General features: G+C 43.0%; 1 protein-coding gene and 1 long non-coding RNA gene across 2 annotated transcripts in view; one reads left to right on the top strand and one right to left on the bottom strand.

Annotated features, from left to right (window-relative positions):
• Positions 1–27,128, bottom strand: part of LOC137238468 (protein VAC14 homolog) — a 122,364-nt gene that overhangs the window by 82,768 nt on the left and 12,468 nt on the right. The gene's annotated exons all lie outside the window — the stretch shown is intronic.
• On the top strand, positions 8,841–9,475 carry LOC137245633 (uncharacterized). Its single transcript, XR_010951367.1, has 3 exons — positions 8,841–8,978; positions 9,034–9,256; positions 9,324–9,475. It is a non-coding gene; the product is annotated as an uncharacterized lncRNA (long non-coding RNA).

Genomic DNA, 27,128 nt, shown 5'->3' with positions numbered 1-27,128 from the left:
GCAGAAACAGTGTCACAAGCTCTGATTCAGCAAACAGCGTCGCTTCTGTGTAAGCCAGTTTTCAAAGCACGCCGTGTGGAAGTAGATAGGCCAGAGTGGGTAGACGCAATATTGGAGGCGCTGGAAGGGTCGCAAAAGCGGAGTGAAAAAGTTATCAAATGCTTCAAATGCGGGGAGCCCGGTCACATTGCACGTCATTGCGATCTTGGTCCTAATAGTTCCAAAAATGTGGGTGGCCGTAAACACAAATCTGGAGGAGATTAACAAGAGCGAGTAAGAGGTAGAGATCGAGAGCTAAATCCAGCTATTGAATGCCCTGTGATATCTGTGTTGCAAATTGGTAGAAAATCGAGCAGTCTCACCGTCAGAGGGAATGTGGATGGTAAAGAACATGTACTGACTGTAGATACGGGCGCATCTCATTCCTTGATTCGATCTGATTTGGTCTACAGGAGAGTAAAGTCATTACCTGCAGCGAGGTTGCGTACGGTCACTGGCGAGTATAACCAAGTCCGGGGAGAAGTGATCTGTGAAGTCTTAATTGGGAAGGTCATGGGAGTGTATTGGTCATATTGGGAGTGGACTTCTTGGTTGACCATGACATCAAGATCGATATGCAGAAAAGGGTGATGCGTTACAAGAACCAGGATATACCACTTAACTTCAGTTTGCAGAAAGGATTCAGTAGTAATCGAGTACTGGTGGAGAAGACTCGACAAAAACCACGGAAGTCAAAGGCAAAGATTAATAGGTCGAACGGGCCAAATAAACCAAAATCAAACGTACCTGCGAGAGAAACACTGGCATTGACAAAACCTAAAAGACGCAGGAAAACGAAGCAACGAATTTCCGAGAAAGAATGCGAGGGTAGTTTCAAGCCGGAGTGCACTACTGTTGTGAAACGTGGGAACGATACTGATTATGCGAAGCCAATCCGTCAAACGCAAGCTCTACGATGTAGTTCATTGGCCAAGCAACAGAGTGCGAGGGAACGATCCAGGATAATTAGTAGTAAGATGAAACACAGGTACGACAAGGAAAATAATTCGGAGGGTTTCCGGGAGGGAGATTTGGTACTGCTATACAACCCTCACCGGCGGAAAGGTGTTCCATCCAAATATCGGTGCAGTTGGGAAGGCCCGTATAGAATTGTGAAGACGATCAGTAATGTCATCTACCGCATACAAGCAATTGGGAAATCACGAAATAGAAGAGTGGTACATTTGGCGCTGCTAGCAGCGTTTAGATCGAGAGATTTGCCTGATCGGGACCATCAGACTTAGGTGGAGGGAAAATAAGAGGATTTGCAAGTAAATTCGTTACAATATAATAAGAGAGGCTAAAATGTGTGTTAGTTAGTCGCCGGTGTTTGAAGAAATGCGTCGGTCGATTTTGTTCAAACAAGTTGCGTAAACCTCACGCGGTGGTTACTACATAGGTTTGGTTGCGATCGACGTACAGGGTCTCGAGATATAGGCCAAAACGTGGGCCAGTGAATGCCTAGACAGTGTTTATACAATATGGATATCAAATGAAAGCTGTTGATGAGTGCTTTAGTACAGAGTAATATATTATCCAGAGACGGACTGGGACTGGGATTAGGACTAGGGCTGGGGCCGAGACTCGGAGATAGGCAATAAGGGATGCAGAAGGATGAGAAGAAATTGAGAGAAGAGAAAAGAGATAGAATGAGCCGAAGATGGAGATAGATGAAGCGAAAAAGACGGAGGGAGGAGTGAATAAAAGGATTAGGAAAAAGTAAAGAGCGGGGGGGGGGGGGGGGGGGGGGGGGGGTAGGGGGGGAGGTCAGAGTCAGACAGAAAAAGCTTATTAAAATGTATGCAGATAGGCCAAATTTAGGGCAGAACAACATCTGCCGGGTCTTCTAGTATATGTATATATATTCTTGGGAAATATCCAACCATGTTCGAAAGATAATGTATGATAGGCAAATAAATGTGTTTGGAATTTCCATTGCTAGTAATAAAAATACAGCTCACCATGCAAAACTTAAAATTTTATAAGAAATATCCTAGACGTAATCATAAGGAAATAAAAAGAAGTTTCAACCTAATGTACATGGATATATGTTAATAAGTTTATCTGGGATATAACAACTTTTAGTTAGACAACTGATCATGATGATGAATGACAACTTAGAGGATCGCTCCAGTTGGAAGTTAAGCTATCAACCTAAGTAGTATTACTCACACATATTAATTGAGCATATTGTTTTGTCGTAAAACAATACGCACTCCCCGCAAAGTATTCGTGGGATACATCTATAGACATGATAATTTGTAGGTGGATATGTATGTATCTATATGCTCTAGGCATAAGCGCTCACGATATACCGTTACATCCACAAATGTACTTGTATGTACACAATAATCAGTGCATAGCCATAACGTAGTCCAAAATAGTGGATATATTTAATTTGGATATAACAAAATTGACTAGACTTAATACTATGTACAAACACACACCAAATTGGCAATTTATACCATTTGGGTAATTTATTATGCAATTTATCATATAACAAATCATAATAATAAATTGCCATTTTTAAAAAAAGTGCTTAATAAATTGTTTCAAACTGTAAATGCAACCTTGTAAAGTGTGTTTATTGAATAGAAACGTCAGTTACGCACGGCGGAACTGTATGGTTGGCTCATCTCAGCAGCTCATATTATTTTTTTCATTTCACTGGAGTAGGGATTGTCAAAAGAGGATGGCAAACTCAAAATTAAACCAAAACATTGAACACATTTTCTTATAACACACAAAAATTTCAAAGTTTTATGTTTTCAATCCATTCCATTCGCCTAATACAAACACGCACATTTTGACAGTCTGAACAAAGGTATGTTGTTGCTGTAGAGATGAGCCAACCAGCTATGAAATTACTATTGTGTAAGCTAAATTGAGTTGTATGAACACGACTCAATTTAAGTCGAAATTGCCTCAATTTATTTTTCTGTTTGAACATAGTATAAGGATGAAACCATAGATCGTTGCTAAATGAAAGCTTTTGGACGCCAACCTATTAATGCAACATTTTTTTACATATTGTCTGGGCAATTAGAAAAACCGGCGTTTTCGATCCCACATTATTTTATATAATGAGTGTAGTACAGGCCCGGCCGCGGGGGAGGCTTTTGGGGGCATAAAAACAATTTTGAAGTAAAAATGAAATTATATAAATGGTTTAAACATGTCCATTATGAGTGGGTTATATGTATGTATTTGAATGTGGGAATATTATCGGTTTACTACTTTTTAATGACAAAAAAAATAATACGATTTAACCTAACCTGCTACCTGCTGCCGAAAAACATTTTTAGTACCCACTAGATACACCCACGCCCCTCCCCCGCCCCTCTAATTCTTCCATCAAACACAAGATTCCTTAGCCCGGCAGTAATATTTTTTACTCAAAACGTGAAAATGTAGAAATTATCCCGTGCATGCAACAAACGACAATTTTTCTTTCAACAAAGTGGAAAAATAATCAAAAAATAATAAAAAATAATCGATAATCGGAAAAAATCATGATTTTTTTTTTGTTTTTTTTCTAATGGTAATCAATTAGTAAATGATTTTTTCGGAAAACAATTGCAATAATCATTGGCCATTAAAATAGGCATCTAATTAATTGATTGCTAATGCTAATTCAAATTTAACAGGTCTGTATTTAACCTACGCCTCTAAAAACAATCTCTCTATTATCCGCCCCTATTTACACTGCCAGTTTCCTTTGACTCCCGTTAGAGGACTTTTGATGACTATTTGTGAGTGGTCGTGCCCAGTGAATGGGACGAAGCACTGCTAATACATTTTATGATTTACGTAAGCTGAACCTTTATAATTTTACTTGTAACTGGTAAGGAAAACTGTTGAGTTGAAGGATGAATAGAAAGTATTTAAAAATATGAATCATTAATTATTATTCAATAATAATCACATTTTGGGTACATTTTTCTAACGAAGATATAATAATTTTCCAGTAAAAAATACTTTTAAAGATGGGTTTTAATATCTAGGGTATGATATTTCAATATTATTTGATAAAAAATTTAAAAAAATTCTGGCTGGGAGTATATAATATATGAAATAAGTATATCCCTAGAATTTAAGAAAGAAAGTTTGATGTTCCACTCAAATACTCATGGTATATTCAGTATTCATGCCTTTAAAGCGTTTGCCCCTTCGGTTGGGTTAGGTTGAACCCGCCGGTCAATAAAGACTCACATAGACTGGATGCGTCGAAAGTGTTACCAGAATTTGTTTGACAACCAAAGGGAAAAAACCCCAATCAGGTGCAAGGACTTATATTATGGAATAACTCCGTCCTCTTGGCAAATACTAGAAGTTTTTCAGCACCTAGCCTAATTGCTGTTTCGAGATGTGGCAACTCTGCCGCCCCTTATAGCTGGAGCCTTGAACTGGCAGCGCAGGAAACGGACAGAGAGCGTGCTCAAATGTTTATTCCTGCAGCTCGCACTTTCTGCATCTGCGCTACTGACGAGGCCTAATTTATAAGCATGCGACGCCAGACGATACGGATTCAAGCTCAAGCTGTTCGAAGTTGTCCATAGGCCAAAAAACAGAGTGTGAGGCAACGAACTAGGATAATGAGTATATAAAACGCAGGTACGACAAGAACAGCAGTTTGGAAGGTTTCCTGGAGGGACATTTGGTAGTGTTATACAACCCTCACCGGCGGAAAGGTGTTCCATCAAAATTTCAGTGTAGCTGAGAAGGGCCGTACAAAGTTGTGAAGCGGATCAGTGATGTCGTCTACCACATACAAACAATTGGGCAACCACGAAATAGAAGAGTGGTACGTTTGGAAAGGCTAGCAGCGGTTATATCGAGAGATTTGTCTGATCGGGACGATAAGACTTAGGTGGAGGCCAGTGTGGCGATTATTATCAGCTCTATACATCGCTATGACTTGACCGGTGCTCGAAACATGGTCATTTCCAGCACGAGGTGCATGCATAAAAAGATACATCAGGCTACATGGTTGTCCCCCGATCGAAATACTCGCAATAAGATCGATCACGTTGTGATAGACGGACGTCATGCCTCCAGTGTTTTAGATGTACGCACGATCCGAAGACCTAACATCGACTCGGACCATTATCTCGTCGCAGCCAATATACACACCCGCCTCTGCGCGGCTAAAACCAAGGAAGAAAAAACACAAGGAAAGCTAGACGTCGAAAGGCTGCAATCGCAAAACACTGCCAATGATTTCGCAAATCGACTCTCACACCTGCTCTCTGAGAGCTTAACTCAGTTTGAAGGAATGCAGGAGCAGTGGGAGCATATCTCCATAGCACTTCGTACTGCCGCCGAGCAAAAAATTTGTTACCGTGGCCGCGGAAAAACAACTGGTGCGATTAAGATGCCGCGTTGCAACCGAAAGAAAAGCGGTGCCTACAGGGCTACGTTAAAAGCGAGCGCAACAAGAGGAGTATGTGAACGCTACCGCGAGTTAAAAAGGGAAGCGAGACGCCTTTTCAAGAAGAAGAAAGCGGAGGCAGACAATCGTGAGTGCGAGGAGCTTGAACTGCTAGGGAATAACGCCCGAAAATTTTAGCAAAAATTCGACGACAGACGGATGCGATTTCTTGCTGGAGGAAATTATATTAGCTGCAGAACTTAACCGCTCTGGAACAATATTGTGACGAATATTATCATCACTAATCCGATACTAAGCAGCCACTCGTATGTACGTAAACAAATCAATCATCATGTACACACATACATACAAGGCAGCAGAGATACTCACAAACGCATGTCATCATCAGCAGAAGTAGTACTCACATATACACACGCATGTGGATACAAACTACAAATATACATATATATTACTGGTAACCAAGCATGAAGTGCACGAAATTACTAGACCTTAGGAGACATGGTTGAACGAGGAAATCGAGAGTATAAAAGCAGGCAAGCTGAGGCATGACTAATCAGTTTTGATTTAAGCACGCTATTGGTTGTGAAGTATAAGTGTTATTGTGAAGTAGTCTAATAAAGACCATTTTGCATTATTGAATATTGGAGTTATTTATTCAACAGTTTAGCGATTCGAAGCAGAAGGTTTGGAATAAGCGGAATTTCCCTAGTTCGTTACAATATTCTATAAAAGCGTGGAATTACTGGCATATGCCTATGACATCGGCCTAAACACCCGCGCCGTTATTTCTGCTTACTCCAAACTGTAAAATTTTTGCATCCTGCTCTTCCAGTTTCGCAAAGAGCTGAGATGATACCCCAGAGGGTTAGGGGGCGTAGAATATACCCGAGCCAGGTCTGCCTGTCGTAAGAGGCGATTTTAGTCACCAAACAAATTCAAGGGGTTGTGTAGCGCAACCCTTTCAAGGGGTTTCCAGCGCAATATATAGATTCTGCAACCTCACCTACCCGTGGCAAGTGCTGTTTCATTAACAGCCGAGGCTCTGGCGACCTCAGGTTCCTCATGGAGCTAAGGGGTGGGGAGAGCGGGATGGTCTAGAAGGTTTAATGTGGTCATATAAATCGTTCCCGAGATGGTCGGGTTAGTACCTTAATGGTGCCGGAACGTACCAGATCTATATCCGGCAAAGAAATTTTTGCCGAAATTTCAAATATTCGTGCCTCTTGCGCTTCCAGTTGAGATGACATTTGCGACGACATATCTGAAATGCGTGCCTTCTGTGCTTCCATCTTGGATGTTATACGTGTTCTGTGATTCCAGTTGAGATGCTATTGTCGACGTTTGTGCAGATATTGCAGCCAATATCATGTTCAAGTCTGTGATGTTTCGTTTTTATCTTCCATTTTTGTTGTTGCCTCTTCCCCATCAGATTGAAAGACATACTCTTCCTTATTGATTCCCTCCGACTCCATAAACTTTCGTAGTCGTGTCCGAAGTTCGGATTCATTGCCGGTTGTATTCAATACATGGTTCTTCAATTCCTTCTTCAGTTGCTGAATCTTCAATTCACTTCACTTTGCCATGTCCTTGTTGTGCTCTGCAACTCTGGAATTTATGTGGGAATTATTCCAGACAGGCTGGCAGCACCACGGCGAAGTGAACGGCTTGCGCACAATGAACAAAGAACATAAAGAAGAGTCAGTCGTTAATCTCTCGTCAGCCGTTAAAATCGCATTCGTTTGCACACGAAAATCGATTCGTAACTTAAAATTAATATAATTTAACCTTTAAAACCTAGATGTTACTATTAAATATTCTTATAAATAAATGTGTTACTTTTATAAACAGTGTTGTGTGAATAAAAGGAAATAGGGCTTGAGAAGGTAAGTCCTACAAAATTGGGGGCTCAACCGCGGTTGTACTACGAGCAAAAATAGCCAAATTTTTGATAAGTACGCGGTGAACAAAAAATGCTAAGAACGGTCGCGCGTGCGATGTGAAAATAAAAAGTTTAGAATTGGAAAATAAAAAGTTTAGAACGGGCGAGTGCGCATACATTTATTGTATAGTGGAGCGTCATGGACAAAATGCGTGAAATGAATTTATTAGAAAATTGTATGTAAAGTGAATTTGGAGGAAGTGCAAGCTAACGCTCCTATGTATGTAAATGTGAAATATTCTCCAAGAAAATTCAGTGGAAAAAGGGTTGTAAGGGGTACAGTGTACCCACATAGAAGTGTAGAAAACGTTTTCAAAAACTTTTAAGCACGTATACAAAAAATGTTTAGCCTTCTCGGAAGAAAACCGGTGGAAAAAGTTGTTGGAAAGTGTACAGTTATCTCCATAAGAAAGCGAGGAAGCCATCTGTACATAATTATATACCAATGTACATACATATATACCAATGGCCGGCAAATTTTTGAATTCCGCGAAGCCAATGCAAAGCCAAGCCAGCGTCCTAACGGCAATCCGAAAATCGAATCGGCAGTAACGACAAACTGAAAGAAAAAATTAGAGAATAAAGTAAACACAGAAAACAAAACATGACAAAGTGAAAACGAAAATCAAATCAGCAGTAACCAAGGCGAATCTATACTAGCAAGGCGAATCTATACTAGGTGGTGGCAAAGCGAATTCAATCAATTCGCCGTAAAGTAGAATGTCAAGTCAAAAGAAAATGTTCATTGATTTCGATTAACTGACATGTTGCAGTACAAGGCGTTGTATGGAAAATTATCAAGAAAAAGCAATCAGCTGATGGGATAATACCACCTGTAATGAAATCGCCTTGGCAGTAACAAAAAGTAAAAATTAGAGAATAAAGCAAACTCAAAAAGTAAGGACAATAGTGGTAACACAAGGTAAAATCAAACTAAAGGATAAAGATAAGTATCAACAAACACAGCACATAAAAACAAAGTAAATATCAAATCAAGCCAAAACCGAAGACATCCGTAGCAGCAATAACAACAACAACGTAGGGCGAAGCCGAAAGCGCAGTAGAAGATAATAGAAGCAGCTAGTCGTAAGAATAATATTTGTATGTATTAATGTATGTATCTAATTTTGCATTTTCATCATTAGGGGTTTTTTTTTTTATTACGCGAGCTCGAAAAAACGCTCCAACTAGCTAAACAGTTTCATTATGGCAAAACCATACAGATGGTTACTTTTTTTTAGCTGCTTTGACATTTCTACTTCTAGCGCAGTATGTTTTTGACACTCAACCAGAGAATTACAAAAACAAAATACATGAAATGCGTGTGTTTGTTTGTATGTATGTCACCCTGCCGCCACGCTGTTATTTTTTTATTTTTGTTTATCTGCACATTCGTATGTTCATTTCATTCGCTCGTTCACAATAGTGCCCTATTTTTGAATATAGGAGTTTTTTTTTATTACGCGAGCTCGAAAAAAATGCTCCAACTAGCTAAACAATTTGATTATGTTGCCTCATAGCACTGGTGTCAGGTGTCAAAATAAATGTTGTGTTTGTGAAAATTTTAAAAGAAAAACGAAAAAAATTAGTAATCCTGTCGATTCATTGGTAAATATTTCTATTTAATTGTAAATATTAAATAGAGTGTTTATTTATTGTCTAGTTTGTTTCCCTGCCCGTTGGCCAGCAAAATGATGTATGCGAAGTGGTGAACGAAATATTGGAGGCCGTATATGCTAGCTCCAGTTCATCCTCTGAAGATTCGGAAAGCGAAAATGAACAGCATGAGAGGTGTAACAACTTCGAAGGCACGCTTGATGCGATGAGCGGGATGGACTTCAAAGCGCACATGAGACTCAAGCGTGAAACAGTGGTGTATCTTACCAGTAATAACAAAACCTTTTTTAATTAGTAAATACATTTATAAACTAAAAAAATATTTGAATTCTCTAGCGAGGTATTCCACATCTTCTTTTGTTGCTGACCAGTCTGGTGTTGGAAGATCACGTATCACACCCAAGAAATCCATTTACATGTATATCTGGTATATTAGCAACAGCGTGACATTTCGCCAACTAGAGAATTTGTTTGGTGTAGCCACATCCTGAACCTGTGGCGAGACTGGGTCACTTCATGACTACACAGTTTTGAGAAGATCCAAACTCTTTAACGATGCCGACAGACTACACGAACAAATGTTTGCAGGTTCATATTTTATAACTGGGGCTCGGCTTATACGACGACGAATTGGTTGGTGTCTCCATATAAAGACTACGGAAATTTGACTCAAAGTCAGTGAAAATTTAACGAAATCCATTCTTCAACGCGAATGGTTGTTGAAAATACGTTTGGACTTTTTAAAGGACGTTTCCGAAGACTTATGAAGTTTACGGAACAAACAGATTTGCAGACGATTACCAACATCGTTGTCAGTGCGCGTGTTTTGCATAATATTTGTATCACCCATGACGATTTGTGTGACGCTGAAGAAAATGAAATGGACGATGCAGTTTCCTTTGAGATTGAAGAGGAAATCGAGGAGTCGAACTCCAATTCCAACTTAGATAGAAGGGAAAATCTTTTTAATTATTTAAGGCAACACAATTTAATTTAAAATAACCTTTTGACTTGGAAGAATAAATTATTATAAAAATCTGAAGATAACACGTTCATTTTCCTTCGACCAATGCTTGTAAGTATAATGGGATGCAAGAAAATTTCCCTCATTACCAAGGTGCTTTTTGCGATTCGATGAGGGACTCGTAAAATTAACGGCAAACGCAGATGGCGTTGGAATTGTCATAAGTGGAAAGTGCCTTCCAACGATTAGCACTTTGATGGATCTGGCGCTTCGGGATATTCATACCTGGGTATCTAATTTCTGGTTGAAAGCCAATGAGAAGAAGACGGATATGGTCTTGTTTACAAAGAGGTACAAGGTACCAAATTGGACCAGGCCTAAGTTAGGAGGGGTGACCCTACAATAGAAACCTTGCACAAAATATCTAGGAATCATCCTAGATAGTGGGCTACCATGGAAGCTCAATGTGAGAAGGCCTCAACGGCTTTTTATGCATGTAAAAGAATGCTGGGGTGTAAGTGGGGCTTATCGCCCTCTCTTTCTCATAGTATTTACATTCCAACCAGGCTCGGTGCCTCGGGGCAGCTTGAGCACCGACCATACGGCCATAGTAGTATAGCGTCATCAACCACAAGACGAACAGACTACCTGATTCCTTATCTGCGCTTCAAGGGAGATCTTAAGGCCACAATAGAGGTGGACGGTTGGCGCAAGGGTGCTCAAATGGCGGATCCAAAGTAGTGGAAGGAGAAGGGTCCTTGGCTTCCCAATGGTTTTGCTGCATCTGCCGGAAAAGAATCTTTTTAGGACGGTCATACTCTGTTCAGTGTGTCTCGTGTAAGGGATGGTTGCATCGGACAGGTTGTTCTGGGCTTGATCCCAAAACCCGACGTCCACGTAACTTTTATAAATCTTTTGTGGATCCTTGCTGTTCACGCCCAAGGGCGTCCCGTAGTCTACACCTAAGCGCCCCCCTCCGCTACCTTCCAGCAGCCCCGCTGTTCAGCAAGCCACAACAAGTACCCGCTGCTGCTCGCGCCCCACGGCGCCAACAACTCAAACAGCTGCTACCACTCATAACTACTATCTTCGTAGTAGAGTCGGTAGCAATGCTGAGCATCAGCCCCTGCCCCCGTCTTCTCCCCCCTCTTTTCCGGCAGCAATCGTGTAGGTCAGGGAAACAGACTCTTAGACCCTACCTCCGTTTGCACCGTTTGCCAGCACAGAATATATATGTTTGCGACATCCGCCCAATGCAGCTCCTGCCTTGGGTGGTGCCACTTTCCTAGATGTTCTGGTCTCCGCGACGGCAACCCCCCGACGGGTTTTATCGCGCCATGTTGCCAGGTCGCAAACCCAATTCATCCGGGTACCCCAATGTTTTCCCAAGGACGCCCATTCCCAGGGCCACAACAGCAATTGCGTCCTGGCCTTCCTCAACCCAGGCGTAGTCACCCGTCACTTACCCCCAGAGTGGCGACGTCTCCCCCTATGCACTTCAGAATTCTACAGTTAAACTGTAATGGACTAACTGGGAAGATTACGGAGATAGCCGATTTCATGAAGCGGCACAACATCCGCATTGCTGCGATTCAAGAGACTAAACTCACAGCAATATCTGCATTGCAGACCTGCTCTGGGTATAATGTCCACAGAAAAGATCGCGAGAGCGGAAATGGAGGCGGCCTCGCGTTTATCATACACCACTCTGTGCAATATTATATATTTGATCCTGGCATCGACCGCAGGGACAATGTCTTAGAATGTCAAGGCCTAACATCCGGTCGGCGATGCAAACCTAGAAATCATCACCATCAACATCCCTCCTGCCACCTGTTGCTCCAGTGGATACCGCCCTAATATCAGAGCCTTACTCACTGGCAACAATCGCATTATATTAGGCGATTTCAATGCCCATCACGATCTATGGCATTAAAATTTGCGGGCGGTGAGATGTTGGCGGACCAAATAGAAGAAACGACGTTCTGCACAATAAACGGAGACGCCCCCACACGTATGGTAGGAAGCTGTCACAGTTCGCCAGATATCTCAATCGTGAGCACAGAACTCGTAAACTCCGTCAACTGGCAGCCGATGGTAACATTGGCATCCGACTACCTGCCTATACTTATTTCGCTCGAGCGTACCGCCGACTTCATCGTCACCGAAAAACGCACTTTCATAAACTTCAAAAAAGGAAAGTGGGAAGAATATAAATCTTTTACAGGCAACCTCTTTGCTGCCCTCCCTATCCCGACTGATGCCCGCCAAGGGGAGCGTGCCTTCCGCAAGGTCATTGAATCCGCCTCGGCACGTTTCATTCCCGCCGGGAGAATTCCCGAAATCCGGCCCACTTCCCGGCGGAGGCCGCAAACTTAGCGAGAGAACGTGACCTTATAAGACAGCTTGATCCAGGCGACCCCCAAATAAGGGATATAAACCAAAGCATCATGGCTCGTTACTGCAAGACCTGGAAGGATCTACCCTTCCCCCATGTCTTAAAAGGTGGACCGCAAATTATCTGGTTGGTCGGCAGGGGCTTAAGGAGTCATCTCCGTAAGCATTTTGAGGAAATACGGCACCTGAGAACCCAGCCGTATGAAGCAAAAAAACACAAGCAGGTCCTTGGTGAACTCCACAAACAGGCGTCGGACCTTTATGTCAGGAATTGCCCGGTGAATCCAGTACTCAAAGAAAAGTACCCAAAACTTGTGGAAGAGGAACGCATACTCCCCAGGGAAACGCGTGTCACTCTTGCTCAACTTCGTTCTGGATACTGTAACAGGTTAAACTCTTACCTATCCAAAATCAACCCCGACATACAAAATGTATGCCCCGCTTGCAATGTGTCCCCACATGACACCAACCATCTCTTTAATTGTAATGTGGAACCAACACCTCTAACACCCCTTTCCTTATGGTCCACCCCTGTTGAAACAGCAAGTTTCCTTGGACTCCCGTTAGAGGATATTGATGACTATTTGTGATCGGTCGCGGCTGTTAGGTGGGGCGAAGCACTGCTACAACAACAACAACAAGGGTCTGTGGCACACTGTGCTGAGATGCGAGGGGCTGTAGTGTCAAAGATTATGTGTAGGTCTTACAACCTTAGACTAACTGAGTTGAAATCTTCAATCATTCGATTTTCAGTATATATCGCACCCTAAATTAAAAAGAGTCAGAACTCTAAAACATTTTATATAGATTTATTAAAGTTAATCCATTCAAGTTAATATTCCTTAACTATTAATTAGTCCCATCTGACCTATTGAAAATTGATTTTTTCAGTAAAGTTCAAAGTTAAAAATTGTTTGCCGATATTCGAAAAATCGAATACAGGTGAAAATTGCAAAACCAAGCATTGAAAAACGTTTTCAAAAAATTGCAAAAATTAAAGTTCAGAGTTTTTTTTTAAAACAGATGACTTTTGCGGTTTTCACCTAATTTTACTTTTTTATAAAAACATGTACAAACACATACGTCATAAAATGGATATAAACGAAAGCTCATGGATCTTACGCAAAATTCGAATTCTAAACACGAATCCTCAGTTAAATTTAAAATTTGTTACTAAGAATTTTTATAATTCTTCTGAGTTTGCAGTTTTGTATTTATTTATTGAATTTAAGTATGACAAATTGTTAGTCCTAATGCAAAAAAAGTCTACTGTTTTTGACACCTTTTTTGTCCACTCAGCTGTAGCAATTTCTTCCCTATTAAGAGAATAAGTTCAAAAGAATATACTCAACTCAGCTGAAAAAACTGTATACCCAGAAATAATCTAAAAATTCTTAGTGACTTATTATTAAATTTTACTGAAGATGCGTATTTCGAATACAAATTCTGCGTAAGATCGTGAGCTTAAGTTTATATCGACTTTATTACGTATTTGTACATGTTATTACGATAACCGATTTTGATTCGGAACAAAGTCGTGTCAAACCTATCACACACATTTCTTTATAAATTCGAATACAAATCGAAAGAAATGAAATAATGGTAAAAATTTACAAAGCGGGTGGATTGCAGAAAATGACCTAGAAGGTTCAATGTAGACATATCATATCGTTTTCGAGATAGTCTCACTTATTCACCCATTTTTCTATTAATTGCAATTTCCTCTGCTCCATCTGCATATCCTTTTCAAATTTTTCCCTCACCAACTCTTTGAAGTACTGCAGGGATTCGTCTCGCGATTTCACTTTTTCTTCTGCCATTTTTTTCTTCAGCTCAAATTTTTTTTCATATAGCTCCCGTGCGGAACGCTTTTTGCGTGATAATGTATTAGCTGACGCAGATGGCACTGGCAATGGCGATGCAATTGGTGGAGGTGTTTGCGTTGATGATGGCATGATCGGTGAAGGTGTTTGCGTTGGTGATGGCATTATTGGTGAAGCTGTTTGTGTTGGTGATAGTATTGCTGATGGAGAAGGTGATGGCGATGGCACCAACACTGTCTATACTGCTGGCGTTGATGAGGCAGGCGATGGTGAAACTACCGACGACTGACACGTTGATGATAGTAGTAGTTGCAGTTTTTCAACCGGTCTGCAGCCAACGTGGACGGTGTGGGTATTAGAAATTATTGGGCTTTTCCCAAATATCTCGTCCATAATTTCCATATATGGAGTAAAGCATGCAGTAGCGCCAGTTCTGCGGTTGTTGTCTTTTGTTGCTTTGTATGCGTTAAGCAACGTACGCATTTTCGCTTCCAAGCATAATGGTGTCATATCCGCATCCTAAAACGAATGTTTAATAATTTGATATGCCATGTAATTTATATGATGGTTAAATATATTTTCTAACATACCCCAATACCAATGGACACCATATCTTCCAATACATTTGAGAAGGCAGACCTTTTTTTTTTTGGATGCAGGAACTCTTCCTTCCGTGCAAGGTAGCATCTCAAGAATCCTGCGGTTTTTTCCCGGCTCCACTATCTCCGTTTTTTTCCTGAAATCTATAAAACAATTGCTAATTTAATATTTTTTTTATAAAAAACTCTAGCGCGTATTTACTTACGTTTGCTCCATTTTGTTTCACTTTATTTTGTTATTGACGTTTATCTGCACATTCGTATGTTCATTTCATTCGCTCGTTCACAATAGTGCCCTATTTTTGAATATGCAACACTATACAACACTATGAATCAGGTCGACAATTACCTAAGCGGTTTCAACTGAAAGTGCTTAGCCAAGACAACTCGATTACTTTTTATTGTTGCTTTCCATGCAATTCGGTAAGCTAGCTAGTGTTTTAATTTTAATAGTTTGCAACGAAATACAGCTTATGCAACACTATAAAACACTATCAATCAGGTCGACAATTACCTAAGCGGTTTCAACTGAAAGCGCTTAGCCAACTCAACTCGATTACTTTTTATTGTTGCTTTCCATGCAATTCGGTAAGCTAGCTAGTGTTTTAATTGTACTAGTTAGCAACGAAATACAGCTATTGTAAACTTTACCCAGTAGCGCAACTAACAGCTGGTCGCTCAAAATTTGCACACACACACAATCATCACTAATGGCCATATTACGGAAATCTTAGGGAAATTGAAGTTAAATTTTTAAACAGACATAAAATGTTATAATTTGGGAATATATAGCATCTAGGACACCTTAATTGCAGTAATTGAAAGAAAATGTTTGCTTATACTCAAGTATTTAATTATTTTTTCTAAATTTATCTTTAATATTGATGCAATGATTGAAGTTATATTGCAAACGGGAGGTGTCGGACAGGATTATGAGATGGGATATACACCTTCAGGAGTATGATTACAAAGTAGAGCATCGAGCAGGGACTCGAATGAGTAATGTTGATATTGTCTAATAATCGAAGACTCGTTAAAGTATAGTTTACGAGACGCACAGACGGAATATGAGTGGATTAGGGCTGTTAAGAAAGTTTTGGCGAAAGATGAATATGAAGACTATTTTCTGAAAAACGACGTATTATACAAAGATGTAGTGAAGGAGCTGTTAGTGGTACCTTTCTCTATGGAAGACGAGATCATACGGCAGGCACACAATCAAGGCCACTTTGCAGCTAAGAAAACGCAAGAACTGGTTGAGAAATTTTATTATGTACCAAACGTGAGCGGTAACGTCAATAGGGTGGTGAAAGGATGCGTTGAGTGCATCATAACTGATGCTAAGTCAGGGAAAAGGGAAGGGATGTTGACGACAATCAACAAAGCTTGCGATCCTCTAGGCACATATCATGTAGACCACGTAGGTCCACTGACTGAGACGCGGAAAAAATATAACCATATTTTCGTAGTAGTGGACGGATTTTCCAAATTTGTTTGGTTATGTCCAACAAAGTCCACTGGGGCAGAGGAAGTAGTTGAGCGGTTACGAAAGCAGGCGCCGACTTTCGGAAACCCGAAACGAATCGTGTCGGATAGGGGAAGTGCGTTTACATCTGTTGCAAAACGCCTATCTCAAATTCACCATTTGTAATTGATCAAATTTTGTACACTTTCGATTAACTTATCATCTTTTGCGCACCTTCTTAATGTGGTTTCACATCACTGTCGAATCATTGCTAATTTCCTTTAACAGAAATAAATAGTTTGCAACAGGATATCCGGCTATATTTGTTTCAAAGCCCCTGACAGGATCACGGCACTACATCTTTATTTCGCATTTTGGGAATTTGCGATTTTTTTTGCATTTTGGTAATTTGTGATTGCATTTGCATAACAGAACGACATAGCGGTATACATCTGAGTCCGTAGTACCGCGTGCAAAGGTCGTGACTTGCAAGTAAGAACATTATTGAATAATGTTAAAGCGTACACTGCCGAGACGCAGCCCGCGCACCCCAGCGGGTTAGGGGATCAGAATATACCCGCGGTAGGTATGCCTGTCGTAAGAGGCGACTAAAATACCAGATTCAAGGGGCTGTGTAGCGCAATATATAGCTTCTCCAAACCCAATTGTCAACCTCACCTATCCGCGGCGAATCCTGTCTCACTAACAGACGAGGCTCTGGCGACCCCAAGGTACTCATGGAACTTGGGGGCGAGGAGGGAGGGAATGGCCTGAAGGTTTAATGTGGCCACATAAATCGTTCCCGAGATGGTCGGGCTAGCACCTTAATGGTGCTGTGGTACCGGAGCGTACCGGATCTGTATCCGGCAAAGGACCATCACACCGATAACACTCCCCAAAGCCTTCGGGGAGCAACCTTATTGCTACAATAACAACAACGCAGCCGCGCCTACAGCATGATACAACAGGTGAATTGATGGAAATCAGCAGCGATATGAGCTCGCCATCCGCCAACGCCGCTGCAGCTTTATTGAATATGTCCGCTGCCCCAGCCGATGCAGTAACAGGGAAACCATCAATTCTTCATATTAATGCCAGTGCCGTTCAGTTACCAATAGTCACAGCCACTGCAACCACGGTCACTTCAGTGTTCAACGCCGCCGCAACGACGACCGCACCACCAATTGCCATAGTGCAACTAGTTCACATGATTTCAACGCGTTAACAACTATTGCCACGCCAAACGGCAACAACGCAAACGTATATACCCCCAGCATCGCCGCCATATCTGGGACAGAAAATTTGGTAAATGATGGTAGCTCTATTTCAGCACAGCAGGTGAGTTTTTTGTTCAATAAATTAAAAGATTTAGAAAGCCAGCTTCGAAACACTCAATCGCATATAGTTAGCAATCAACGTCAAGCATACGACGTAAGCACCCGTTATAACGGTCAACAAGTAGATTTTTTAGCAACAAATAACTCACCCAATGTCATGCCAAACGTGCAGTTAAGTAGCATCAATTATATACAGCCGTCGATGGCAGGTTCTTCGCCCATGCATACATATACAACCGCTTCGCACCCAACAACAATGCCTAGCTTTAATAATGGCTACCAGCCAAATCTCGTTTTTAGTACTCTGTCCCTCAAACTCATGCGACTACAAATACAAATTTATATTTAAATAGTTTCTACACCCCGCAATCGCTGACTACTAGTAATGCCCATTACCAAATGCCGCGTAAAATGCAAGACTTGCCTGAGTTTAGTGGTCAACCGGAGGACTGGCCCTTGTTTTCTAGTTCGTTCACCCAGTCAACTGCTGCGTACGGTTATACTAATCTAGAAAATAATCAACGACTTTTAAAATCTTTAAAGGGGGAGACTAGGGAAGTGGTCAAATCGTTGCTCATCCATCCGAGTAATGTGCATGCAGTTATGGAGGAACTACGATATCGATTTGGTCGGCCGGAGTCGCTGATACGTAGCCAGCTTCAGCAGCTGAAAGGAATCAGCCCTATTTCGAAGTCTGCCATAGAAAAGCTGATATCATTCGCAACAAAGGCCAAAAATCTCTCTGTGTTCCTACAGTCTGTCAATGGGGTGCAGCATTTGTCCAACCCTACCCTATTGGAAGAATTAATAGGCAAGCTTCCCGTTAGTAAAAGATTAGAATGGGCTAGGTATGCCGCCGCGATTAAACCGTATCCAACCGTAGTGGATTGCAGCAAATTGGCTCAGCGAATCCGAGTCGCCGAAATGTCCAGTTTGCAAGGGCCAGCACAAAACTTATGTAAGTCAAAAATAAATAAATGCCAGCGTAACTGATAGGTGGGCTCAAGTAAAACAAAGTCGTTTATGTTTTTCGTGCCTAAGAGGTGGACATTCATCTCGTGATTGCCGTAACCGAAAGTTGTGCATGACCGATGGTTGTCAACGCAGACACAACAAGTTGTTACATTAGTCCAGCCACGCTATGAACGTTGTAGCCACCACGCCGCAAAACGAACCACCACTAGAAGGTACCACGACTTTGACCCATGTTAAGCTGCTCATCCGATACAACTAAGCGTCAAGGACTGTTATTCCGCGTACTGCCAGTGACATTATATGGGCCCCGTAAGAAGGTGGACACCTTTGCCATGCTGGATGAAGGATCGTCCATCACGATGATGGATAGGAGCCTCCTGGACAAACTAGGCATCCGCGCAGAAGAACATAATCTAACCATGGAATGGTTTGGAGGTAGAACTGCCCAAGAAACTGCCACGGTCGTTGATATGGAAATAAGCGGAAGAGGATTAAGGAAGCGCCACGGACTGCGCCGCGTTTATGTTGTGCCAAATCTCAATCTGCCGGTTCAAAGCCTGAGTAATGACGATTTACGTACTTTGACTGATGGTAATTTGCCAAATATGCCAACACCGTTTTCCAACGCTACTCCGATGATTATCATAGGACTAGATCACTGCCACTTAGGTCTTCCATCCGTCACAACGTATCTGGCCGACCGAGGTCCATATGCCGCCAATACGGAGCTTGGATGAGTAGTTTTTGGGCCGACTGACCACAGAGTTGTTCCAAGTGCAGTGTGTCTACACGTTCAGGAGTTACCTGATCTTCATGCCCTTGTTGAAGAATATTTTAATATCGAAAGTTTTGGAGTGCGGCCTGCTCCCGCCTTAAAAAGTCATGAAGATGCGCGCGCCGAACGCATACTAAAGCAAACGACTGTAAGGGTAAATGGTAAATTCCCAACTGGTCTCCTTTGGAAGAGCGATTGCATCGAATTGCCTGATAGCTATCTCATGGCCAAGAACAGATATTCTGGTATGGAGCGCAAATTTAAGAAGGACCACATTTTCGCCGCGCAATATAAACAAATCATACACAAGTACATTGAGAAAGGTTACGCTAGAAAACTGACGCCCACTGAACGTGAAACGTGGAATGAGAAGTTGTGGTATCTGCCGCATTTCGCCGTAGTGAATCCTAATAAACCTGGGAAATTGTGACTGGTGTTTGATGCTGCCGCTTCTGTAGGAGGAGTCTCTCTCAACTCGTGTTTGCTTAAAGGCCCGCAAGAGTATCAGCCTATGCCTTCAGTGCTTTTCAATTTTCGCAATGGATCAGTTGGCGTATGTGGCGACATAGCAGAGATGTATCATCAAATTTACGTTCGGCCTGAAGACAGATGCGCGCAGAGGTTTCTATGGAGAGAGGATGACACGGATCAACCGAGCGTTTACGAAATGCAAGTCATGACGTTCGGCGCAGCGTGCTCGCCATGTGCAGCTCAATTTGTAAAAACGATGAATGCGTTGGAATATGCTAGTCAATTTCCTCGTGCCGTGGAGTCTATAGTAAAGCATCACTATGTAGACGATTTTGTGGACAGCTTCGAATCGGTGGAGCAGGCAATCAGCGTAGCCAAGCAAGTTGCCGAAATACACAAGGCAGCTGGATTCCAAATGCGAGAGTATATATCCAATTCGATTCCTGTATTGGAAGCATTAGGCAGCGATGGGCAAGCTGACAGCGTTAAGAGTAGGTGCTTCAATACCAATAGTCCGTCCACCGAAAAAGTGCTTGGATTGTTTTGGCAGCCGAAAGATGACTCGTTAAAGTATGAGTTGAGATTCCCAAGATTGGAGGCAGAAGTCATCAGCGGTAGCAGGCCACCAACGAAACGTGAAGTACTTAGCTACGTTATGTCCATTTTTGATCCTTTGGGATTTTTAAGTCATTTGGGAGTTGGAGCTAAGTTGATTATGCGCGAAATATGGCGGCGCAAGATTGTTTGGGACGAGCCCCTAACTGCTAATGTTACCATGGCTTGGAGGAACTGGCAAAAAGAGGTACGCAGAACGGGCGATGCTAAAATTCCACGTTTTTATTTCAGCAAAGGAATGCCAAAGCAGTTGCAGCTGCATGTTTTTGTCGACGCCAGCGAGGAGGCCTTTGCGGCCGTATGCTATTGGAGGTATGTCACTTCAGATGGAACTGTAAGCGTTTCGCTTGTGTGCGCGAAATCAAAATGCGCTCCCATGAAACTTATGACGGTACCGAGACTTGAACTTCAAGCAGCAGTACTGGGAGCGCGTTTATCACAAACTGTCCTCGACGAACATAAAGGCGTAGTCTCCTCGCGCATTCTTTGGAGAGACTCAACAACGGTCATCACCTGGATAAATTCCAAGCATCGCCAATATAAACCCTTGGTGGCGCAACGGATAACGGAAATCCTCTCGACGACAACCCAGGAGAGTGAATGGAGGTGGCTTCCTACCAACGAGAACGTAGCCGACGTTGCGACGCGTCGAAGTTGTGCTATCGACACGAATCCTTCAACGCGCTGGTTCTCAGGGACAAAGTTCCTGTCCATGCCCAACTCCCAGTGGCGTCATAAGCCAGCAGTAATCAATAGCCAGCATGAAGTTGATGAAGAAATTCGTGTGAACCCTGTTTTCTTAACAAGCAGCAACAATTTGATTGATTTTAATAGATTTACGACGTACATTAGACTGAAGAGAGCTACAGCTTGGGTGTTCAGATTTATAGATCGCACGCGGGGTAGAAGTTCTGGTGATGGCCATTTTGGATTAACCTCGGATGAACTAAATACAGCTGAAGCCTATCTTTGTCGGCAAGCTCAACTCCCAGATTACGCTATGGAGCTGAAACAACTACAAGATAACCAAGCAGTGTCACATGAGAGTCCATACGCGATTTACTGCCATACTTGGATACAAATTCAGTTATGAGGGTAGGTGGTAATCGTGCTGCCACCGAAACATCGCGTTACCTTGCTGGTCGTATCTTATTATAACCGTAAGATGAAACACCAGAACACAGAAGCAACAATTGGAGAAGTGAGGCAGAAATTTTGGGTTGCCAATATAAGACAAGTTTTGCGAAGGGTGATAAACAGCTGCCCTGAATATAAGATTGCTCGACGCCAACCAGTGACGCCAATCATGGGCCGGTTGCCTGAGGATCGAGTGACTCCATATGTCAGGCCTTTCAGCTACACTGGATTGGATTACTTCGGCCCAATAATGGTGACGATTGGGAGACGCACGGAAAAGCGATGGGTTGCACTCTTCACCTGCCTCTCAGTCCGCCCAATCCATTTGGAAATAGCTCACGATATGTCCACTGATTCGTGCGTCCCAGCGATCAGGAACTTCATTAACCGACGCGGTGTTCCAGTGAACGGGAAGAACTTTGTTGGCGCTGATCGAGAGGCAAAGCGGTCCGACGAGGTATTCGATTGCGGGCGTGTGGGCGACGAATTGTCATCGAAGGGCATCCAATGGGTTTTTAATTGCCCCAACAGCCCGGCTGAAGGTGGAATATGGGAGCGTATGGTGCGATGCGTCAAGCGCGTGCTGAACCACACGCTGAAGGAAGTAGCTCCTCGGAAACATACCCTGCAAAGCGTGGTGATAGAAGCAGAGAACATAGTAAACTCGCGTCCTCTTACGCATTTGCCGATTTCAGCGGATCAAGAGGAGCCGCTTACACCAAATCATTTTTTGTTGGGGTCCGCGAATTCGGCGCAAACACCGAGCATAGGACAGCTCGAGGAGAGGACGTGCGCGCTGCGGAAACAATGGCAGATAGCAAGACAGTTGCGTGATCGACTTTGGAAGCGTTGGGTGGTGGAGTATCTACCAACATTGACGAGGCGAGCTAAGTGGTGTGCACCGTCGAAAGCGTTGAGTGTGGGCGATCTGGTTTTTGTATTCGATCCTAATATGTCGAGGCGACAATGGTGCCGTGGGGTGGTGGAAAAGGTTTATAGTGGTGCGGATGGCGAGGTAAGGAGATCAGACGTCAGAACTAAAACAGGCGTACTTCGGCGCCCAACATCAAAGTTGGCCGTTTTGGACGTGGTGAACCCTAGTCGTTCACGGGGGTGGGGATGTGGCAAAACGCCCATCTCAAATTCACCATTTGTAATCGATCAAATTTTGTACACTTTCGATTAACTTATCGTCTTTTGCGCACTTTCTTATTGTGGTTTCACATCACTGTCGAATCATAGTGTCGTGAAATGTAACTGAGGAAGGCCGCAAAATGCGGTAAGTAATTTACATCCGACATAACTTTGTAATGTATTAAAATTGCTAATTTCCTTTAACAGAAATAGTTTGCAATAGGATATCCATCTCTATTTGTTTCAAAGTCCCTGACAGGATCACGGCACCACAACATCAAACTTATTTAGAGAGTATTATGAGCGTGAGAATATACAACATTTGCAAATAGCGACGGAGGTACCTCGCGGTAACGGGCAGGTGGAGCGGGTCCACAAGATATTCATACCCATGATTTCAAAATTATGTCACAGCGATCCAGCTCACTGGTACAGCCACGTCAACAAAGTTCAGCAGGTTAAAAAGAGTACAGCTCCGAGAACTACAAAAGCATCTCCTTTCAAAGTTCTGACAGGCTTAGAAATGCGTATTACAGATTACCCAGATCTAAGGGAAATATATGACGAATTAAATATGGAAGAATTAAATTTAGAAAGGGAAACAATTAGAGAGCAAGCGAAGGAAAATATAAATAAAATTCAGACAGAAAATCGTAAAAATTTTAATAAAAAACGAAAGAAAGAGCAAGAACATAAAGTAGGAGGATTGGTCGCCATAAAGAAAATACAGTTTGGGACCAACACTAAGTTGAAAGGCAAGTATTTAGGACCGTATGACATAACCGCTAAGTTAAATGACGAGAGATATGAGGTGAGGAAAATAGGAAACGGTAAAGGCCCAAACAAAACGACAACAGTATGTGAATTTGTGAAACCGTGGGGCTCGTCGTTCGGGTCGAACAACCCTTCAGGTCGACCGAATGTGGGAATTATTCCAGACATGCTGGCAGCACCACGGCGAAGCGAATGGCTTGCGCACAATGAACAAAGAACATAAAAGAAGAGTCAGTCGTTAATCTCTCGTCAGCCGTTAAACTCGCATTCGTTCGCACACGAAAATCGATTCGTAACTTGAACTTAATATAATTTAACCTTTAAAACCTAGATGTTACTATTAAATATTCTTATAAATAAATGTTACTTTTATAAACAGTGTGGAGCCGTGTGGAGAAGTCCACGAAAGTGGGGAAAGCTTCTGACCGCCATTCACCTGGGAATGGCCAGAGCGATTCTTTTGCATGCGGTTCAAGCAGCTCACTACTGCCGGTCGCTTGCGGCCAAGTATACTCTGGGTAATGTGAGAAGGCTACAACCTGGCTAGGTCACTCTGACATAATCGGTTTAAGGGCTAGCGGGGGAGATCTCATCGGCAGCGTCTGTACACCTCTAGGTGCGGGTGCAAGCGGGCGTCTGTCTTGGAGCAAGCGGCTCGCTATATAAACGTGCCAAGTAATATTTTCACCCCCGCTGAGTGGGTTGTGCGCTGGCTTGGGACCCGCCGTAAAACCGTACTCCAATGAAATATAACAACAAGCCTCGGATATATACACTCTCTATTGATGACGAACATGGCAAACGTTTGAAGGAATTGAGGGCATGCACCTAGAACGTCCGCTCCCTGAATGGGATTGGTGCAGATGCCCGGCTGGTTGATGTCCTCGTCAAAGCAAAATCTGACATCACCGCCATCCAAGAAATGCGTTGGACGAAGCAAGGAAGAAAGAGGATCAAAAATTGTGACATATATTGGAGTGGCCATACGAATAAGCGCAGTTTCGGCGTCGGATTCGTGGTGGGAGAGAGACTTTGTCGCCAAGTTCTGGCGTTCACACCTGTGGACGAACGTCTCGCCGCTATCCGAATGAAAGCAAAATTTTTTAATATATCATTCATCTGCGCCCATGCGCCGACAGAGGAGAAAGACGATGAGGTGAAAGACACTTTTTATGAACAATTAGAACGCACATACGAGCGCTGCCCCCGCCATGATATAAAAGTCGTGCTTGGTGACTTTAACGCCAGAGTGGGCAAAGTAGATGTTTTTGGCCCTACAGTCGGAAATTTCAGCCTACACAATGAAACTTCTCCTAACGGACTGAGGCTGATTGACTTTTCCGGTGCTCGAAACATGGTCATATCCAGCACGAGGTTCATGCATAAAAAGATACATCAAGCTACATGGCTGTCTCCTGATCGAAATACTCGCAATCAGATCGATCACGTTGTGATAGACGGACGGCATGCCTCCAGTGTTTTAGATGGGCGCACGATCCGAGGATCTAACATCGACTCGGACCATTATCTCGTTGCAGCCAAAATACGCACCCTCCTCAACGCGGCTAAAACCAAGGAACAAAAAACACAAGGGAAGCTAGACGTCGAAAAGCTTCAATCACAACAGACTGGCAATGATTTCGCAACTCGACTCTCACACCTGCTCTCTGAGAGCACAACTCATCCTGAAGGAATACAGGAGCAGTGGGAGCATATTTTCAAAGCACTTCGTACTGCCGCCGAGGAAAAAATTGGTTACCGGCGACCACGAAAAAACAACTGGTACGATGAAAAATGCCGCGTTGCAACTGAAAGAAAAGACGCTGCCTACAGGGCTACGTTAAAAGCGAGCGCGACAAGAGGAGTGTGTGAACGCTATCGTGAGTTGAAAAAGGAAGCGAGACGCCTTTTCAGGAAGAAAAAAGCAGAAGCAGAAAGGCGTGAGTGCGAGGAGCTTGAGCTGCTAGCCACCAGGAATAACGCCCGAAAATTTTACCAAAAAATACGGCGATAGATGGAAGGTTTTAAGACCGGGGCAAACTCCTGTAGGAACGAAAACGGCCACCTTGTAACTGATGTCCAGAGAGTGCTTAGATTATGGAGGGAACACTTCTCTGTTCTCCTAAATGGAGGCAGCAGTTCACCGCGCAGAGATGAAGAACCCGATCCCGCAATCGATGATGATGGAATATATGTCCCCCCGCCCGATTATGACGAAGTTAGAATAGCAATAACCAGATTGAAAAACAACAAGGCCGTGGGCGCTGATGGATTGCCTGCGGAGCTATTCAAGTACGGCGGCGAGGAGTTGGTAAGGCGCATGCAGCAGCTTCTTAGCAAAATATGGGCGGAAGAGTGCATGCCCGACGGTTGGAATCTAAGTGTTCTTTGCCCAGTCCACAAGAAGGGGGATACAGCAAAATGCACCAACTATCGTGGAATCAGCCTTCTCAATATCGCATACAAGGTCCTTTCAAGTGTATTGTGCGAAAGATTGAAGCCCACCGTGAACCGGCTGATTGGACCTTATCAGTGCGGCTTCAGACCTGGTAAATCTACCATCGACCAGATTTTCACAATGCGCGAAATCCTGGAAAAAACCCGTGAAAAAAGAATCGACACACATCACCTCTTCGTCGACTTTAAAGCCGCCTTCGACAGCACGAAAAGGAGCTGCCTATATGCCGCTATGTCTGGATTTGGTTGCCCCGCAAAACTTATACGGCTGTGCAAAATGACGTTGAGCAACACCATCAGCTCAGTTCGAATTGGGAAGGACCTCTCCGAGCCGTTCGAAACTAAACGAGGTTTCAGACAGGGGGCCCCTATCGTGCGATTTTTTTAATTTGATGCTGGAGAAAATTATACTAGCTGCAGAACTTAACCGCACTGGAACAATATACTATAAAAGCGTGCAATTACTGGCATATGCTGATGACATTGATATCATCGGCCTAAACACCCGCGCTGTTAGCTCTGCTTACTCCAAAGTGGAAAAAGAAGCGGTAAAGATGGGTTTGATGGCGAATGAGGACAAAACGAAGTACCTGCTTCCATCGAGCAAAGAGTCAGCGCATATGCGCCTTGGCAACCACGCTACTGTTGGCAGCCATAATTTCGAAATAGTAAAAGACTTCGTTTATTTGGGAACCAGCATCAACACTAGCAACAACATCAGCACTGAAATCCAGCGAAGAATCAATCTTGCCAATAAATGCTACTTTGGACTAGGTAAGAAATTGAAAAGTAAAGTCCTCTCTCGGCGAACGAAAATCATACTCTACAAGTCACTTATCGTACCCGTCCTGCTATATGGGGCAGAAGCATGGACCACGACAACAGCAGATGAAGCGGCTTTGGGAGTGTTCGAGAGAAAAGTTCTTCGAAAGATTTATGGACCTCTACGCGTTGGCGATGGCGAGTATCGAAGAAGATTTAATGATGAGCTGTACGAGCTATACGCAGACATAAACATAGTCCAGCGAATTAAAACGCAGCGGCTGCTCTGGCTAGGCCATGTTATGCGAATGAAAGATGATGCTCCGGCCAAGAAAGTGTTTCTATCGGAACCCGCCTATGGAAGCAGAGGTAGAGGGCGGCCCCCACTCCGTTGAAAGGACCAGGTGGAAAACGATTTAAACTCCCTTGGTGTGACCAATTGGCGCCGGTTGGCGG

The sequence above is a fragment of the Eurosta solidaginis genome, chromosome 1, assembly GCF_040869045.1.
Source record: "Eurosta solidaginis isolate ZX-2024a chromosome 1, ASM4086904v1, whole genome shotgun sequence".
Lineage (NCBI taxonomy): Eukaryota > Metazoa > Arthropoda > Insecta > Diptera > Tephritidae > Eurosta > Eurosta solidaginis.
Note: the sequence above shows the minus strand (reverse complement) of the source record. Positions and strands in the feature narration are given on the sequence as shown.